Raw genomic sequence first — 684 nt, 5'->3', positions numbered from 1 at the left:
CCCCCATCCCCAACAACACGGTATCTCCCTCACGGGCTCTTCTGATGACGAAGTGAGATAACGTGTATCATAGTCTTAGCACCACACCTAGTGTGCTGTAACACCCAATAAATCCCAGCTCAAATTGTTATATATTGTTTATTTATTGCATCCCAGAAATGCTATGATAGAAGCATATTCAGCACAATCAGCTTTGGGAACTCAATAGGATAAACTAACAATCTGGGGTGAGGAAGGGGAGTTTTGAATTGGGCTTTGCCAGATGCATAGGAGTTTGCTGGGCAGAGTAATGGCTTTCAGGCAGATGCCCAAGTTAAGGGTCATGGGGGCTGTTCTCAAAGGTGGGAAAGTGGTGGAGAAGCCTAGAAATTTTCGCTTTCGATGTAGTCTCCAGACAAGGAGCTGAAATTCTCAAACCCAGCCCCTTAAACAGGTGGAGTAAGCGGGGGCTCAGAGAGATTTAAAAGCCTAGACCTTTTGAATTCTTAAAAACTCTTCATTTTGAGAATCAGATGAAAAAAATGTGGGCCTCGTCTCCGGGAAACCCATCTTTGCCTGATGTCTTGCCTACATTTTTAGGGGGCTCGGATCTCAGCCTGGTTAAGAATCCAGGCTCCAGGCGCCAGGTGAGTTTCCAGCGTCGCCCTCGGAATTCTCCGCGCCCCAGGGAGGGGGAGGCGGCTT

This window comes from Galeopterus variegatus, unplaced genomic scaffold, assembly GCF_000696425.1.
Source record: "Galeopterus variegatus unplaced genomic scaffold, G_variegatus-3.0.2 Scaffold2002, whole genome shotgun sequence".
Lineage (NCBI taxonomy): Eukaryota > Metazoa > Chordata > Mammalia > Dermoptera > Cynocephalidae > Galeopterus > Galeopterus variegatus.
Note: the sequence above shows the minus strand (reverse complement) of the source record.